Raw genomic sequence first — 18,802 nt, forward strand, 5'->3', positions numbered from 1 at the left:
TCACAAAGGCCAAGATAAATACAGCATCACGATACAGCAGGCAACCGCTGCCCCTCCAAGCAGCATTTATCAACTATCTCTCATTGTTTGCTGACAGATGGATTTGTGTGTGGAATCGTAGCTGAATCAATGAAAAGCAAGTCCAATTGAATCCATTTGCACACATGAAGCCTATTCCCACTTGATACCATCAAAAGCCGTCTTGGTGGCTAGTGATGCTGCAGCTGTGCAGAGAGGGCTGCTTTTTTGGACAGGTGTATCATATAACCAGATTTCTTGGCATGGCTTGGATATTGAACGCTTGGAGGAAACCAGTCTTGCCTGGATTTGACACTTCCTGTGTAATAGCTTCCAAACAATACATCTATATGTATAACTCTCTCCTGTTCCCTTTGCATCATTATTGATGTCTGAAGAAAGCTGATAGATGCTTCAGTATCTTAGACTTTATCCAGATGGGTACTTTGGGGAGGGAGCATCACAATTGAATTTTCAGAGAAAGATCATTCAGGGTGAGTTGCACCATTCTCGGAATCAACAGACAATACAATGCAAGTCAAATTAGAATTATTTGCAAACCTGGGACCCATGTAGTTATCTACTGTGCTCTTGCACCTCCTTTTCTTTCTCTCCTTTTGCTGCTATATCAAGAAAAAGTTAAAAGAAAATGACAGATCTCTGTCCCAAGGAGTTTACAATCAATGCAAGGGTGCTTCCTTTGGGGGGAATTTTGAGAGGTGTTAAAACAGCTTAATAAGCATAGGCAAATCTTTCAAGGGGTCTGACTCAGGCATGTTATCTACAGAAGTTCTGTGGAATGTGACAATGACATCTTTAGGTTCACCATTCTGGCTCCCACAGAGCCAGCTATGTTAACAGATCCCCACGGGTCAATTTTATATTTTCTCTCTATAGAATAAAAATGTAAGAATGTCATCACACAGCCACCATTGAAGTATTTGTAGTGCCATATCACAATCCTTGATTTTCATTGTGTGGGAGGGGAGCAAATGTGAAAACAGCAGTAGCCATGGCATAGGAGCAAGATGGGAAAAGCACTAAGGGGGGGGGGAGCAGTGGTTTAAAACAATGGTGGAAATTTGAGTAAATCAGGGATAAAGGGAACTGAGAGGGAGATGGTGGTTTTAACCAACGGCAGAGCTTTGAGTGAAATACTATGGAATATTTGAGGGCTCAACATCCATTATTGCTCTCACATGAGGCAGCTGAGCAATGGAAGAGGGAGACGTTTGAGTATAGTGAGAAGGGAGGAACACTGAAAGGAAAATGAGTGACTGTTTTAAACAACGGCAGAAGTTTGAGTAAAGTGGGGGTGAAGGATCACTGAGAGGAAAACTGTGGTTTTAAACAACAGCAGAGGTAAAGGGTTTCCCCCATGAGGTTTCCCCCATATGCTTTCCTCAGGATGATGCCGAAACTAAGAGGCTGTTTTGCAACGACATGGTAACACAGCTTTTTGGGAGTGTGTTGCAAATCTAGATTCGATACAATTCCACATCAAGGTGCTAAGCACTTTCATCTCCCACAAACCTCAGTGAGAACCCAAACACTCAGCACCTCACTGGCAAAGCTCAACACCTTCCAGGATTGGGTTCTTTCGGCACTGTAATTAACTCTATCACTTCAGTTAACATTTGATCTCAGGCAGCACATTTTGCATGGGACGCACTACAGACTGTTAGGCCATGTCTTCGCTCTCTGATGTCTGCTTCAAGGAGCCCTTGAGTGCAATGCAAAACAAGGCAGCAAAACCCCAGCCATTTGAGAGAATTATATCTGATGGCATTTACGGAAATTGCAAGACATAAATCAGCTAATTCAGCAAATGGCTTTAAAAAAAAGGGGAAGGGGGGGGGGAGAAAGAAAAGAAGAAAAGAAAAGAAGAATTGTTTTTAGCAACAACATGTCTGTAATCTAGACCAGAAACAGAAGAGGTGGGGGTGGAAATTCAGACCCCAGTGATCCAGGTTCTTTTTCTTCCCAAGCTTTATGATTTATAGCCCTGAATTTAAAGAATGCGAATTAAGACACGTGTTTGGTGACTGAAATGCGTACTCCACAGCTCTGCATGAGTGTGTGTGTGTGTGTGTGTGTGTGTGTGTAGGAGTATTGCAGAGTATAACACAGATGTTAAGAACTACAGCAGGAAATGTTGCCTTAGGCCCGCAACATTTGTCATTGAGAACTCCAGTTCCCCAATCCTTCCCGGTTGTTTTCCAGCAACATACTTAGCATGTGACCTTTATGTGGCTGCACAGTTTCTCCCAACTGTTTTCATAGCTCATAAAGCGTTTAGGAAGTGTTTATAAAAATTGCTCGAGGAACCTGTGCCACAGAGATCTTGAGCTGGGGTCTCCATGGCCCAACTTCGATTTAGTTTACAGAGAAGGGATAATTTTTGTGTGTGTGCGCATATTGTAAATGCCCTAGTAACATCTGTACACGAAGCCTCCTGGGGAAACACCGAGACACAGTCAGGTTTAATGTGTGTTATTTGGCCAAGTTTCTCGCACATGTGATGCTTGACTTACTTCCCCCATGAAATAACACATGCGAGTGCTTTCCTTTCCTTCTTTATTGATGGTCACTTTCAGTTATCTGACTGCGGTGGGAAGAGATATTATGTCATAAACACCACAGCAACATCTGCAAAGAATCCTCGTGGAATGCAGCATATTAGCTGTCAAACCCAAAGTTGACACTTGGATCAAAAGTCCACAATGTATGGCACTTGACCCATCATCTTGTGAGTATTCGCACAGCTTTTCAAGTGCGCTGTTGCAATTGGCTGCAGCCAGAGATAAGTCACATCCAAAATCTCAGGGTACTGCTCCCTCAGAGAATGCTCTGAAAGAGGCACAGGGAAATACAGCCATGTCAAAGTAAGACGTGTGGGGGCTTGGTATCACAAACAGGTAATTCAGATATCACAAATGGGACATTGGCAATACGGTTCCCACACCCCACCCCACACCTTATCAGAGGGCCCATCTGAACTATACATTTAAACCATATCATACCATTTTCAACACCCATGGCTCCCCCCAAAGACTCCTGGAAATTTGTTAAGGATGCTGAGAGTTCTTTCCCCAAAAGTGTTTCCCCAAAAGTGCTAGAGTTCCTGGGGAAGAGAGATTGATTGTGAAACCAATATGAGAATTGCAGCTTTGTAAGGGAGATGTTGTTGTTTAGTCATTTAGTAGTGTCCGACTGTTCGTGACCCCATGGACCAGAGCACTGTCTTCCACTGCCTCCCGTAGTCCAACCACTGTCCAACCATCTCGTCCTCTGTCGTCCTCTGTCGTCCCCTTCTCCTTGTGCCCTCCATCTTTCCCAACATCAGGGTCTTTCCCAGGGAGTCTTCTCTTCTCATGAGGTGGCCAAAGTATTGGAGCCTCAGCTTCAGGATCTGTCCTTCCAGTGAGCACTCGGGACTGATTTCCTTAAGAATGGATAGGTTTGATCTTCTTGCAGTCCATGGGACTCTCAAGAGGTAAGGGAGATAGTACTTTCTAACAACTCAGAAGCCTTAGCATACTACAGTTCCCATGATTAATTGGGGGGGGGGGGAGCCATGACTGTTGAAAGTGGTATGATACTGCCCTCATTGAACAGCACAGCTTTCCTGCATGAAGGATAAATCCTGATTAAATTCAGGGGAGGGGACACATGCTGGCATTTTGATGTCAATAGCATCCTGCGGATGCTGCAAAAAGCTTGCAGGCATAAGGAGCACCAATCCCACAATAAACCCCCATTTGGAAGCACCCTGCTTGAAAAGACCACAGCTAGCCAAAGTAATTAATGAAGCTATATTTCTTGCTAATGCAGATGTTGCTTGCTTCCCCCAGGAAATTGAATTTTCGTGAATTTCACATTTCCCCTCATTACCTCAGCCTCAGAAGAGGGAAATGTTAATTTCTATTTTTTCCAATTTGTTTAAGTATCCTTTGCCAAGGGCAAGTATTCCAAAGCAGCACACGGAGAGAAGAGGTGTATGGCATTTTAAACTGAATGCTGCAATTGCAGAATACAACAGGTGACTGCAGAACCCTCTACTTCGGAAAAGTGAGTCTTCTACAGGAATCACATGCACTGCTTATAAAATCGTTGAGCATTCTAGGCTATCTAGTCCAATTTGCCACTCAGTGCAGGAAATGTGGTGCTAGAGAATCTGGCTATCTGGTCCCTGCAGCCAGAAATGAAGAATCCACCACTCTCTTAGTAATTGCTTCAATCATCGGGTTGCTCTAACTGCTAGTAAGTTTCTACTGAAGTTCCACCAACATCTACCCTAGCATAACATAAGCCCATTGGATCCAGTCTTTGCCTCTGGGCCTCCGCCTTCTTCTACTGTATGTGACAGCCCCTCTGGTATTCGGATGCAGTCATCTCCAGTAGCAACAAAGGTTTGGGCTGTTATTCTCTCAAAAAGGAACTATACCATTGGTTTGAATCTAAAATTGGACAGTATCCTTCTACAAGCACGAAGTCTTTTAATTGAGCAGTACAACTTCCTCACCCTCTTCTCTCCCTCTATGGCCCCTAAGTTCTGGGAGAGAAGGAGAAGAGGAAGAGGGGGAGGAGGATGAAGATGAAGATGAAGATGAGAAGAAGAAGAAGAAGAAGAAGAAGAAGAAGAAGAAGAAGAAGAAGACAGCAGCAGCAGCAAAAAATGGTTGTTGTTGTTGTTGAACTGAGCATTGTCTACACTGACTAGCTAGTGGCTCCCTGGGGCTTCAGGCAGTGTTCTATCCCAGCCTTACCTGAAGACACTGAAGGGTGAACCTGGGACCTTCCACATGTAAGACCCTTCCCATAGCACTATGCAAAGTTCTTCATGCATCATGCTGGAAATTGGTGGGAAAATATGAATATACTGCAATGGATAAACTGACTAATTATGTGTGGGTAAAGGAAGGATGACAGAGAACAAATGTCTTTGAGGCAAAGTGGATGCTCTTTATTGAGTTCTGGAATAACAAAGACATGGTATAATATATGAACGTAATGTTTTCAAGATGTTTTAATGTGTCAGATTTGAGATGTACATGCTTTTTAATTAAAAAAATGAACGTTGGCTTGCTTCTTCAGCTGTTGGAACCAACCTAGCATCACTTACAGCCGCTTCTCATGAGTTAGTTGAGGTTGTTTTGTTTTTTTACTCAGGTATTCAAAGGCGTATACAGTGTTGATTAGACAGAGTACATCCATGAGCAGCTCTAGACTGCCAGTCTTTTGCAGGACGAATTCAAGCATGCAGGGAGATTTCAGTTTGCGCAATTAAAATGGATTAAAGCGCTCTGTCAGCCTAGTGGAACAAATCCTCCTTTTAAAAAAGAAACTGACCTTTTGCATTGAAAAGCGTGGAATGAATGAATGTTTAACACAAAGATGCATAATCACCCATCAAGAAAATTAGGATGAATGTTCATTGCTTTATTACCTCCCTGCAAACAAATCAAGCTGAATGCTCAATAAATGGGTCATCTGGAAGAGTCCCGTGTCTTTCAAACAAGAATTTGGTTAGTAAATATGAATGATGTAGAAGTTGACATTCCTGGTAAAACATGATCTGTGGTGATTGCAAGTGTTCATTTATAACTGTCTTTGAATCATAGTGAGTAGAGGAGGTTGGGGGGGGGGGTGTTAATCCAAGACCTGCTTGTCCATTCAAAGCTATCAATTAATTATGGCCAAGAAAGTATTTTTGAAGATGAAATTGGGTGAGGCTGAAAAGGGATGTACCCATTGGGTTGATGTAGCCATTTTTATAGCAATCATGAGTATCTACCTAGAAGTGAATTATAGGTTTCCTAAACTTTTATTATACCTCTATTTTTTAGGAGAAATCCTACCAGCAAATTGCTCCTCTTGTGAGCCACACAGCTGGCCAGCGTTTGAGGGAGAAATAATGCTAGACTAAGCTAAGCTCTCTTTTTTTTAATCTAACATGTTCATTCTTTTGAGCAGCTGACTTGAGATGAAAACAAACCATGGTTTAGGAAGGAGGCAGGGAACCTCAGCCCTAATAATAATAATAATAATAATAATAATAATAATATTTGTACCACGCCCATCTGGCTGGGTTTCCCCAGCCACTCTGGGCGGCTTCCAACAAAGATGAAAGATACACTAAAATGACACATATTAAAAACTTCCCTGAACAGGCCCAAGGCGACGATGCAGCCTTCCACTCCAATCTATTTGGCCCTTGGGACTGTCTCCAGGCTATGCCCCCTCCCACTGGCCACTCTCTCCTTGAGTGCTTTTGCCTGGCTGGAATGTGCCCTTGAACTGTGAAAATGGGTGGTATTCAATTTTAGAGGATACTCACTGAAATAAATCAACATGTCAAGTTAGGTCCGTTGGGAGGGATTCAACTAATGAGCCCCACTGGCGAAACCTAAGCAAGGAGGTAATGTGGACATCAAGATGAAGAAGGTTCCCCAGTCCTTGCTTAAGAGGTAATGTGAATAAGCCCTCATTTCAGAACTGGCCTTATCATGAGGCAGAGTGAGGCAGGTGCCTCAGGCAGCAACTATTGAAGGGAATGCTGCGTGTGTGTAAGCCACTGTCCTCAGGGTGCAGTGGAGGATGAAGATTCAATGGTCTGCTGAGCTTTCATACTGGGAATGGAACTGGGAGGAGGCAATTTTTCTGCTTCAGGCAACAAAATATCTTGAGCCAGCCCTGCCTCGGTTAGAATGGATCATAGCTCAGTGACTGACATGTTTTGCTTGCATCTTTTCAATCCTTCACATTTCCTATTATGACTTGGAAAAACTCCTGAAATCCTGGGATGCCACTGCCATTTAGTGTAGCTAAGGCACCACTGGTGTAGATGGACCAGTGGTATACTTGGTATAATGAACTTCCTGTGTTCCTGTGACAATGCTCTGCTAGTGAATTACAGTATGACATGTAGTGAATTATAATATGATTGTGCTGAACGAGCGGAAGTATTTTCTGGCATTTAGTTGGGCATTTACTTAGGCAGTAAATGTCCATCAAACTTTTCAACTGTAAATCTCAGAGGTAACTAAAGAGAACTTTGTATTTAGATTCAGGTCCTTGTAGAAAAATAGACAAAGCTTGATTAGTAAGAATTTTTACTAGGTCTTCAGTCTAATCAAGAAGCAAACAGGCAGGAAGAAAGACATAACTAAATAATAAAATCAAGCTTGATATTTTTCTTAGCTAGCCTAGTGTAAACCTTAATTCCAATGACAGCAGCACAGTCATCCTGGTTGCCTTTGATGTAAAGGAGAGTTTGCTCTAGGGCCTTCTGGATTTTAAGAACATAAGGAGAACCCTAATGATTCAAACTAAAGACCCTTCTAGTCCAGCATTCTGTTCCTACAGTGGCCAACAAGATGCCTAAAAGAAGCCTACAGGTTGGAACTGAGCACAACTGCACTCTTCATTGCGTGACCTTACAGAATTAGAGGTAGAAAAACTTCTCTTTGTGTCCACTTCCTCCACAACATGTTATGTGGCAACCTTAGGAATATAGGAAGCTGCTTTATTCCAAGTCAGATCATTGGTCCACCTGGCTCAGGTTTGTCTACACTGAGGGGCTCTCCAGGATTTCAAACAAGGTACCCTCTCAGGCTTACTTGGAGATGCTGGGTGCTTTGCCACTGAGTTGAGTCATGGACCTTTGCAATCATTCCTCATGGCGTTCCTCTGATTACCCAGTTACCTTTTTCAGAAACTTTCCCAGCTCTACAATATCCATATTAAGACACAGTCACCTGAACTCTATTCCGTGGGGTTACATTGTGATGTTGCCCGTTTTATTTATTATTTATTTCATAAAATTTATCTATCAGATTTGGGCTCATAGAGAGTAGACCAGGAGCTGCTAGCTCATTATAGAAATCCTTGCCTCCTCTTTATGAGGTGATGTACATCAGGCTTCCATAAGCTGGTGCCCTTCAGATGTTATGTACCCCAGCTCCACACTGATTCCCACCTGCAACAGAAATGTGAAGACTTTTCTTGTTCTTTTCAGTACCAGGAGCAACAGTCATCTGGGCTGCTAAAAACAACAACAGATGACTGGATCTTCAATGACCTCTCACAAACCCTTCCACCAGATTTCCAGTTTGGTGTATATGCGTATATTTGTGTGTGTGTACACAAGTATTTCATTACTCATGGATTTAGATTTGGGAAGGCAGACACTCTTTACCCATTTGGAAGAGGCAGGGTAGGATAAACGCCCAGACATGGCATCAGCCTGCCACCACTAATTCTGATTGGATGTAGCAGCTATCTGAGCATAGCACAATAGAGAGATTACTTGCTCCAGTGTTTCAGCTCTTATGAATCCCAATAAGTGTGTGTGTCTAACTGTCACACTGTTTCTACAACTGGATTGTATTGGGCTATCCAAGAGCAAAACAAACATTGAACACAGAACTCTCATATGTATGGTATTAATATACAAAAATATCAAACACAAATTCTGATTAAACCAATTAAGGGGAGCTGTGCAAAACTTGCAAATTCTTACAGGCCCGGAAATGTTCATGGTGGCCCTGGTGATGTAGCTGTGGCTTCCTTCCTGCTTTTTTATGTTTAATCTATTTTTTTCTTCCTCTGGTGCCTTCAGGCTTCTTAAATATTGTGAACTTTTGCAAAACATCAGCTTGCTATCAAAACCATCCGTCCTCAGTTCTCCCTTAGTCCAGTCTCTGACAGATAGCCTTTTCTTTTCATTCACAATGTCTCTCTGTCTCTCTGTCCTCACTGGCTATGTTTGGGAAGTTCAAAACCATTTTCCTAATGTTCGTTCATGACAATGAATGCAAACCGTATGTTTTGGAGAAGGCCTCTGAAGGGATGCGCATCTTAAACAATGACAACAACAAAACCAACCCATGTTCAGATCCAACACATTTCTCTAGCTAATGGTTTGCTAAACGGAGCACTGTGTGTGGCATTATTACTTTAAAGGAAAGTTGTGTGTGCAGATATAACCCCTTGTCATTCTTTAAAATAATAATAATAATTAAATACTGTACAGTATGTTGTGTGGGTAGTAAGAGTTATGGTCCAAGCAATGAAACACAAGCCTGCTCATTTGTTCTTAACATAACCCTGACCTGGGAAGATGACCATCTCTGGGGTAGGAGATGATTTAATTTCCATGCACCTAAGAGGTTTGTTTTCCTTTGGCATCAAGGCAGCAGATAAGTGTCAAATTCTGCAAAATCGGGTATTCGAGTTTGGGGATGTAAAAATCTCCCTAATGGGACCAAACGTAGACCACTGAGATTAATTTGCGTCAAGCCCACAGATGGGCCTAAAACCACCGATTGAAAATAAATAAATGTATATTCTTCGCTGCAAAATGTTTTCCCGCTTTCAGCTTCTATTCTGGCTTTCCAGTATTTTCTGCTCATGACAGCTTATGTAACCAGTACTTCATAGGAGGGAAGGGCACATTTCAGACATTCGGAGTTTCTCCTTTACAGTCTTTGTTCCAAAGGAAATGGTTAAATTCGTTCATCTGGAACATTGAAATTTTATAACTGGGATTAGTTATGAGATGCCCATCTCTTAGCACTTCTGGGGGCGGGGGAGGAAATAAATGAGTTACTTGCTCTCTCTCCACCACCACCTGCCTTTAGCCTCAGTGTACTTCCAAGGCTAGGAGGGGTGATCAGTTGTCTAGTTTGGGTTGAGCTTTCTTTTCCCAGGCCCCACTGATTCTATAGGTGTGATTCAAGGAATGGGATGTGTTAGCCCATTTTGCAGTCATTTAATTCACGGGTTGTTGCTGTTATGTTTCTAAACTGCCCTTCATTCAAATATAACCATGTGAAACATGAAACCAGCAATAAAACATTTAAAAGATATATTAAAGCAGTTGTGAGGAACCTCCAACATTATTTGATGTCATCTGTCAATCTTTGATGTCATCTATCAACCTAGCCACTAACTGTGGCTTTCCTATGGTTAGATTGTAAATTTTGCAGATTTTATGTGAATGTTATGCATTTTAGGTACATTTTGCAGAATTTACATCTAATTCTCCAAAAGGAAATGTAAAATAAGAGAAATGTATGTAAAATATATAAACTAGTTGAAAATTGGTCACACCCTCTTTTGCTTTTTGCCTCTAGCTGTGCTCCTCATTTGAAAGCAGAGCTTGAAGTTCAGACAGGTTTGAATCCTTGTCCTCAGACTGAAAGCACCATCCATGCCATAAAACATTATAAAATTAGATTCATATTAACTTCAATAAAGTATTCAGCTCTGGCCAATCTCAAAAATATAAAAAGAGATACACCCTGATGTCCCAACTAAAGGCTTGAATGAATGAATGAATGTGTCATGGAACTGCCATCGGAGAGTCAGGTGGTGGAAGGGCTCAAGGAGGCTAGGGGACCTTCGGATGTGGAGGAAGGAACCAGTAGGGGAAGAGGGAGAGTTCCTGCAGAAACTCAATTGGAGGAAGGGCTCCAAGATGTTTCCAGTGAGAACAGCGGGGAGGGCTCAGGACCTCCACTGGGGACGCCTACTCCGCGCAGGAAACTGTCACGCAGAGAATCCAGAAGGAGAGTTTCCATCAAAGAACTCTTATGTTGGCGTAAATTCCGGAAGCGCCCACTGACAGATTCTGCCAGCGATTGAGGTAGCCACGCACCCATGGCTCCTCGAACTGGGAAAGTTTAGGAACTGATGGTAAAGCTTGGAGGACTTAAACGCTTACGCACGAGCAGCCCCCTTTTCCCATTACAGCAATCCGTCAGTCCCTGACGCTGCTTGTGCGAAGGAGAGGCATCATGAGCAACCCAACCGGAGCCGGAGGAGCAGGAGGAGCTGGAGGGGGACCAACTCTGGAGGAGAGAAACAGAGCTTTGGAGCACCAGCTGGCACTGCTAACGGCGCGGCTTGAGGAAAGGAGGGCGCAGGATGCACAGGGGACCCACTCCCATCGGAAGGAAGGTACCTGGGTTGGTACAGAAATTTGGGGGTGATCCAAGGAACTACCAAGCCTTTAAGACAGAGATGCAGTATGCACTGAACCTGCAACACGATGACTTTGCCGATGAGGAATCGAGAGTGGCTTTTGTGATTGGACACCTCGAGGGAGGGGCTAGAGATTGGGTGAGACCCCTGATGGCAAACAATAATAGCGCCTTAAAAGACTTGAGGAAATTCTTTGGTGCGATGGACTTGATGTTTTCCAGCCAGATTGAACAGGGCGTGGTACGCAGACAGTTAATGGCGTGCAAACAGGGATATCAATCAGTCAGAGAGTATTGGACACAGTTTACCATGCTTATACATAAATTGGGGTGGGATCTGTCTTCGGACCCGATACAAATGCTGTTTGAAGAAGGCCTAGCCCCAGCGGTGAAAGATGAACTTTCCCGCGCGCCCCGTCCTGAGTCCATGGATCAGCTGACCAAGGCAGCGCTTGCGATTGGTGCGCGCCAGGAGGCGAGAGCGCTGGAGAAGCGGGAAGGGAGAGGAGAGCGTTGGAATGATTTCTGCATTCCTGAGATGCCGGCACAACCTTCCCCGCCTGTAGAACCGATGGAGATTGGAGGAGCAAGCACGCGCGGAACTTCAAATGTTAACGAAGGGCGGAAGAAGGAAGGAAAGAGCGCCAAGAAATGTTTCCTTTGCCAACAGCCAGGACATTTTGCCAGGGTCTGCCCGCAAAGGAAAGGATGGCAAGGAATGGTGGGGGCTGTTGGAAGTGAGGAGGAGGGGGTTAAGCAGCAAGTAAAAGCCAACGCCTGGCTGCCAACGACAGGGCACAGCAGTCAGGCCAAGGATCAGTGAACGTGCCCAAGCCTGAACCCCCAAGAGCTGCTCTCGTCGTGGAGGTGCTGCTAGAGCTACCCAACAGACATCCACTCACTATAAAAGCCCTCTTAGACTCAGGCAGCTCCTGCAATTTCATGAGTAAGGAGTTTGCGTCAGAACACCAAATACAAATGCTGCCCTTAGTTCCTTCCTTGCAGGTGACAACGATTGACGGGAGGGAACTGCTGGGAGGGGAAGTTAACCAACAGACGGTCCCCATGACAATGAGAGTGGCAAGGCACACGGAAGTCATTGCATTTCACGTAGCCACACTAGCGGGACCTCCCATCATCTTGGGAATGAGCTGGCTGGCGCTACATGACCCACTAGTGGGATGGCACCAACGGACAGTCTCTTTTGGGTCAGCGCATTGCCTAGAGCACTGCAAGGGAAGAGAAATGCAGGGGCTGGCTAGGGCCAGTCTTGCAGGGATGGCGGTGGGGGAAAAGGGAGAAATACCCCGACAATACGCCGATCTGAGTGACGTCTTCAGTGAGAAGGAAGCAGATAGACTGCCCCCGCATAGACCCTTTGACTGTCAAATTAACCTACTCCCAGGAGCCCAGCTACCAGTGGGCAAGCTGTACGCCATGTCAGACAGGGAGATGCAGGAGTTAAGGGAGTTCATAGACAAGAACCTGAAACGAGGTTTCATCAGGGAGTCAAGAGCGGTGGGGGGCAGCCCAGTGTTTTTTGTGGACAAAAAAGACACTAATAAACCCAGGTTGGTCATGGACTTCCGGGCCGTCAATGCAGTGTCAGAACCTGTGGCCTTTCCCATGCCCAGGATTGACGACATTTTGACCAGGGTGAGGAAGGGAAAGATTTTTACCAAGCTGGACCTGAGGGGGGCGTATAACCTGATACGGATGAGGAAGGGGGATGAATGGAAAACTACCATGTTCACCCCCTTGGGGGCCTTTGAGTATCTCGTTATGCCCTTCGGACTACAGGGGGGCTCAGCCTGTTTCCAATCATTCATGAATCACATGCTGGGACCTTTGCTCTATAAGAACTGTGTAGCCTTCTTAGACGATGTGTTAGTCTACTCAGAGGACGAAGAGCAGCATGTCCGAGAGGTCCGAGAGGTCCTAAGCCGACTGCAAGCAAACCAGCTGTGGGTCAAGCAGGAGAAGTGCCAGTTCCATACTAGAGAGGTGGAATTCCTGGGGTACCGTTTGTCAGACAAGGGATTGGCCATGGATCCTAGCAAGGTCCAAGAGGTACTGGAATGGAAGACACCCAGAACCAGGAAGGACGTGCAGAGATTCCTGGGGTTTGGAAACTTCTATCGGAAGTTCATCAAAAACTTTGCCCACTTAAGTGCTCCCATCACCGATTGTCTCAGTAGTAAGAAGAAATTTGCATGGACGGAAGAGGCGCAGCGAGTGTTTGAAAAGCTAAAGAAAGCGTTCGCTTCGGAAGAACAGCTCTTGCACGTGGATCTACAGAAACCGATGAGGGTGGAAACAGATGCATCAGATCGAGCGGTAGGGGCGGTTCTGCTCCAGCCAGGGAAGGATGCGTCGGACTGGAGACCGTGTGCCTTCTTCTCGCGGAAGTTGAATAAATCCGAAAGGAACTACACAGTGTACGACAGGGAACTGCTAGCCATTTATGAAGCGTTTCGACGATGGCGGCACCTGCTAATAGGAGCGCAGCACAAGGTCCAGGTGTGCACGGACCACAAGAACCTGGAATATTGGCGAATGGCCAGAGTACTGAACCAGAGACAAGTGCGATGGGCGCAGGAATTTTCCAAATTTCATTTTGAGATTCGCTACGTACCGGGACCAGAGAACGTGAGAGCGGATGCTCTCTCTCGAAAACCAGAGTATATGGAGGGGGAGGGAGCGCCAGAAGAGAGACATGTCATCCCTGAGGACCACTGGGTGTGTGGGGCAGCATTGGTAGGGCAACGAGAACTAGTAGAAGGGACAGAGAACGATGAATACGCCCAAGAGAAGCTCAGAGGGCTCAGGAGACCGGGGAGATCACCGGGGGTTTTGAAGAAAAGAACGGGGCGTTGTACTACAAGGGGGCCTTGTACATACCAGAAGGGGAATTGAGGGATAGGGTACTCAAACAACCGCACGACAGCCCCACCACGGGGCACTTTGGGCAACACAAAACAATGTGGTTAGTTACCAGGCAATTCTGGTGGCCCAAGGTGAGGGAAGATGTACGAGAGTATGTAAGGGGGTGCGACCGCTGCCAGCGAGCAAAGGGGGAAAGGGCGGCACCAGCGGGGTTGCTGGAACCATTACCCACACCTGAACGGCCATGGGAGGCAGTTTCCATAGATTTCATGACGGATTTACCAAGATCCAAGGGGAAAACTGTGGTAATGGTAGTGGTAGACCTGTTAACCAAGATGTGCCACTTTATAGCTTGCTCACATGCGGTAACGGCGGAAGAAACCGCCAGGTTGTTTGTAAAACACGTTTTTAGGTTGCATAGCGCCCCCTTGAGGGTGGTCTCAGATCGAGGGAAACAATTTACGTCCAGGTTCTGGAGGAAGCTCATGAGCTTACTGCACGTGGAGGTCAATTTCTCAACCGCCAGACATCCAGAAACAAATGGGCAGGCGGAAAGGGCAAACAGTATTCTGCAACAATATCTGAGGTGTTATGTAAATGACAGGGAGAATGATTGGGTAGAGAAATTAGCCCTGGCCGAATTCGCGTACAATAACGCGGAAAATGTGTCCACGGGCATGAGTCCATTTTTGGCTAATTATGGGTGTCACCCCAGGGCCTTTCCAGAGGAAGGGGGGGAAAGATGGAGCGTACCGGCAGCGGAACATTTTGTGGAAGAAATGGAAGCAATACACCAACAGCTCAAAATGAATTTGGATAGGGCCAAGGCAGAATGCAAGAAGCAGGCAGATAGTAGCAGAAGGGAAGGAGAGACCATAAGGGTGGGGGACTGGGTGTGGTTGTCAACACAAGGGTTACCGTTCAAAGGGGGTTGCAAAAAATTGCAGCCAAAATGACTGGGACCATTCGAGGTTATACAGCAGGTCAATACGGTGGCCTTTAAACTCAGGCTGCCAGACAACATGAAACTGCATCCAGTATTCCATAGGTCATTACTATCACCATACAGGGAGGGGCGAGAATTTGGGGAACGTGAAAGTGAGGTTACTGCGGCACCGCAAGTAGAAGAGAGGGAGCGGAGCAGTCATGTAGCAGAAATTCTCGACTCTCGGTGGAAGGGGAGACAGGTGGAGTACCTAGTGGCATGGGAAGGAGAACCGGAGTCCGAAAATACCTGGTTACCGGCAGAAATGGTCAAGGATGAGGTCTTAGTAGGAACATTTCATCGCCGGTTCCCAAGGAAGCCCCAGCCCTTGGCTAGGTTCTGGGAGGAACACTTCGGCACCACTGATGAGGAAGAGGAGTTCGAGGGGTTCCCAGAATCAGGACAGGAAGAGGAAGAAGAATCAGATGGGGAAGAGTATGGGGGAAGAAGGGACAGTAGTAGGTGGAGAGCGGTTTTCGAGTCCACCGAAGATGAGGAGGAGTCCTTCCGGGGGTTCCCAGCCTCACCACCCAGAGAAGAGGGGGAAATGGGGGGTGAGGGGGGTCCTGGAGGGGAGGTGGATGTCAGGGAACTGCCATCGGAGAGTCAGGTGGTGGAAGGGCTCAAGGAGGCTAGGAGACCTTCGGATGCGGAGGAAGGAACCAGTAGGGGGAGAGGGAGAGTTCCTGCAGAAACTCAATCGGAGGAAGGGCTCCAAGATGTTTCCAGTGAGAACAGCGGGGAGGGCTCAGGACCTCCGCTGGGGACGCCTACTCCGCGCAGGAAACTGTCACGCAGAGAATCCAGAAGGAGAGTTTCCATCAAAGAACTCTTATGTTGGCGTAAATTCCGGAAGCGCCCACTGACGGATTCTGCCAGCGATTGAGGTAGCCACGCACCCATGGCTCCTCGAACTGGGAAAGTTTAGGAACTGATGGTAAAGCTTGGAGGACTTAAACGCTTACGCACGAGCAGCCCCCTTTTCCCATTACAGAACGTGTCTTTAAAAGATGCCAAAACACAGTACTGTTTGTATATCCAATGGGAGGGAGTTCTATAATTGGGGTGCACTGTAGGGAAGACCATGTCTTATGTCACAATCAACTAAGTAGTGTCCATTGACAGCATCACTAGGAGAACCTCACCAAATGATCTCAGAGACATATGGAACAAGGTGCTCTTACAGGTATTTGGCTTGCAAGCTTTTTAGGGCTTTGCAGATTGAATTGACTCAGGTGGTCTATACATTTATTAATTCCCAAAGGCCAGATGTTATTTAAAGCTCTTTTAATAGTGCTGAAAAGTGTCATTAGATGCCAAAAATGCCAAGTGAAGTGGGAGACCTCAGGGAAGGTATTGTAGCCCAAAAACATCTGAACAAGAAACAAGTAACACCTAAGGGCACTCAAAAATATAAACCAGAAGGTATTTCATTCCCAACTAAACAAAAAAAATATTATTATTATTTTCCAGCACAGGCTCAAATATATCACATAATTAAATTCTCTTTTCCTTTTTATTTTGTTGTTAATTAGAATAGGAAGAAACAAAATTTGCTTGTCCAGGGCCCCCTTTGCTATTGCTGTCAGAGAATTGTTAACCACCCAGATACCCAGCTTCAAAGGAAGATATTGCTGCGTTTATTTCTGTATGGTATGATAGGAAGAATTATCTGTGCCTTCAAGCCAAGATTCTTTCTGCTCATCTAGCCTTCAGCCTAGGCATAGGCCTATATTGATAATCATGGCTTACTGAAACTGAACGTTGGCTCATATGGCAGGCAGTTCCATCCCTTCTGTACACACACACCCTGAACTTGGAAAATAAGCCTTAAAAGGACCCCATAAATAGTAAGACACATCCATTGACTCACCCACTTTTCTCTCTGGCACCACCTGTCACTGGGATGCAGCCCCTGGAAGGTTATGCACAACAGAATGAGGACTTGAGGGTGGGAATGGTTCTGCAGAATGCAGAGGGTCTGTCTCAGAGGGGAGGGTATGTGCACTGAGCCAAGGCTCAAATGGAAAATCATTCACACTGCTGGAATTAGTCATTTTTTTCTGGTTTCTGGCAGCATATTGGAGTGTTCAGTTGCTCATTAAGCTGCAGTACTGAGCCAACGTTCCACAGTCAAGGATTTGGTTGTAGGCACCCATCTCTACTAGACAGGCCTGATTATTCTGGGGTAAACTCCAAGTACCAGAGATGATAATTGCATGGATGTCTTATCCAGCCCATCTCTTGGCTTTTCTCAGATCCTTCTTATAATAATGTAGAAGTGGCCACTCATTATGGAACCGCTTCCGTTGTGGGCACATGGCCAACTCTTCTGCCATGCCAGTTCCTAGAACCGCTTCCTAGGTCCGATTTCTGTTTTGTGTTTTTGTGTTTTTATTTAATACTATTGGAGCCTGCAGAGTGTCTGTGGAATTATCTGGGGACTAATATATTGCCTTTTGAAATAGAATCAGGCCCAGTCACATGCCAATCTGATCTTGGAGGTGTTTCAGGACAAGACATGTGAATATATTTCCTTGGTCAATTATGAGAGCTAAAAATCCCAAAAAAACCTTCTTGACTGAGGGCCTTTCCAGGCACACTGTTTATAGCACATAACTGCTGTTTGTTCTGATGCTTTGGGAGGAGATATTGTAGTGGACTGTCCATAGCACTCAGTTGCATGTCACTGGCCTTTTGCGCATTCCTTTGGAGGGTGGGTGAGCTTTTTCCCATACACGCCAAATATAGGATGTGGTTGGACTAAATAAAGTTCTGTAGATAGCCACACCCCTTCCATTCCCTTGTTCCTCCAATCAAATGTTGGTGTTATGAACATTGTTTTATTTACTTACACATTTATAATCCACACTTTTGGTTCATATACCGTATTTTTCACTCTATAAGAGGCGCCAGACCATAAGATGCACCTAGTTTTTGGAGGAGGAAAACAAGAAAAAAAATATTCTGAATCTCAGAAGCCAGAACAGAAAGAACTTAGTTCGTTCCAGAGGTCCATTCTTAACATGAATTTGTTCTTAACCTGAGATACCACTTTAGCTGATGGGGCCTTCTGTTACCGCTGCCGTGCGATTTCTGTTCTCATCCTGAAGCAAAGTTCTTAACCCAGGGTACTATTTCTGGGTTAGCGGAGGCTGTAACCTGAAGTGTCTGTAACCTGAAGCGTCTGTAACCTGAGGTACCACTGTATAGAAATGTGCTTGTGTGGCTGGATGAGTGCAATATTCCAGGATAGTGACAGATTGACAATGACATCATATGGAATCATGCGGGGGGGGGGGACTGTAAAGAAATAGCTGTTATAGCACTACAACTGCTATGCCTGAAAGGGCATATAATATTGCTGGGTAGCAGTTATATATACACCAATATTTTTATTAGATTTTGTGTGTGGCTGAGCTGCTGTGAGGCCTCGACTCAGCTAAGTGAAGTCATAAAGTGTAATCACCAATCTAATCTAGTCAAGAGACCTTGTCATCTTCAGCTACTTTCACAGCAACTCACCACCTCTAATAGTTTAGAGACACAGAACAGTGGCCAAATTGTAAAATGAATGAGAGCATTCAAAATGGTTCAAGTTTGAATGACTGAGAATCCTGAAAATTAACCAGAAGGAATAAGGACTATTTCCTTTGATAGCTGGAAATAAACTCTACATGTTAGACGTGGGGCTCCCTCGCTTGAGGAAGAGTGCACTGCATTTCTTAGGGATGCAACGTAATCCCATCCTCAGAGCCGGTCATCACAACTGCTTCCAAATCAGTTAAGGATTGCATCTCCACTAGCTGCTGATAACCTTTCGGTAGTCTAGTCAGATCTTTTGCTCATGGAAGAAGAACACTGTGTGGAGCTCAGCATGCCCAGGGGAGGGAAAGAAGCTGCACAGATTGATTACAGGGCAAAG

At 45.2% G+C, this 18,802-nt stretch overlaps 1 long non-coding RNA gene across 1 annotated transcript in view; it reads right to left on the bottom strand.

Moving 5' to 3' along the window:
* LOC310852949 overlaps window positions 1-16,869 on the bottom strand; it is a 46,062-nt gene extending 29,193 nt beyond the window's left edge. The window contains exon 1 of the long non-coding RNA XR_014568474.1: window positions 16,751-16,869. This is a non-coding gene — a long non-coding RNA (uncharacterized lncRNA). The remainder of the gene's footprint in view (window positions 1-16,750) is intronic.
* Window positions 16,870-18,802: the final 1,933 nt, after the last annotated feature.

Source organism: Podarcis gaigeae (assembly GCF_964106915.1).
Source record: "Podarcis gaigeae genome assembly, chromosome: 9".
NCBI classification, from domain to species: Eukaryota; Metazoa; Chordata; class Lepidosauria; order Squamata; family Lacertidae; genus Podarcis; species Podarcis gaigeae.